Source organism: Gekko japonicus, unplaced genomic scaffold (assembly GCF_001447785.1).
Source record: "Gekko japonicus isolate JY-2015 unplaced genomic scaffold, Gekko_japonicus_V1.1 scaffold961, whole genome shotgun sequence".
Lineage (NCBI taxonomy): Eukaryota > Metazoa > Chordata > Lepidosauria > Squamata > Gekkonidae > Gekko > Gekko japonicus.
In genome coordinates, this window is record NW_015175384.1 from 489,194 (window position 1) to 489,848 (window position 655).

General features: G+C 55.4%; 1 protein-coding gene across 1 annotated transcript in view; it reads left to right on the forward strand.

Annotated features, from left to right (window-relative positions):
- Positions 1–384: 384 nt before the first annotated feature.
- KLHDC2 (kelch domain containing 2) overlaps positions 385–655 on the forward strand; it is a 29,340-nt gene continuing 29,069 nt past the window's right edge. Inside the window, 1 exon segment of the mRNA XM_015425613.1 lies at positions 385–435. The gene's annotated coding sequence lies outside the window, so the exon portion shown is untranslated.

Consider the following 655-nt stretch of genomic DNA (forward strand, 5'->3'; position numbering starts at 1 on the left):
ACAGTGTTACGCTATCATCAGCATATAAAACCCTTCTTGAATAATTCAGCTTTTCCTAGCCTAGGGCTGGACTACATTCTGTTAGTCTTTAATATTCCAACACAGTTGAACATTCTAATACAAGTTGACTTTCTAATGCAAAAGCGCGCGCGCGCTTCTCGGCCTTCCGGCTGAGAGCAACATTCGACATCCGCCTTTCCGGGGCGCGGACAATGGCCGGCAACTTCAAAAACAAAGAAGAAAAATTTCCTCTCCAGCCGTCCCCTTAGAGAACGACGCACAACTCCTCAAGGACCGGATTGCCCCCGGCAGCGCAGTCTCGCCGCCGTCCATCTTCCCCCGGCTTCCGAGGAGGCGGGACTTCCGCCCTGAGAACGAGGGCGAGCCGGATATCCGGCCGGCGGCGGATGTTGACAGTTGAGAGGCTCGGTTAAGGTGAGTGGAGGCTGGCCCTTTCTCCGCTACAGGTGTGGGGGGCGCGTTTCCGTGGATACCACCCCATCGGCCATGGGGCGTGGAACCCCCTCTTCGGCTCTCTTCCTTCCCTCTGGGGGGGGCTTCCTCCTCTTCGTTCTCCCTCCCGAAGTATTGTGAACATATGGGGGGGGGGTGGAGAGAAGAGGACATTTTAAAATGTTTCCCGTTATCCTGAACT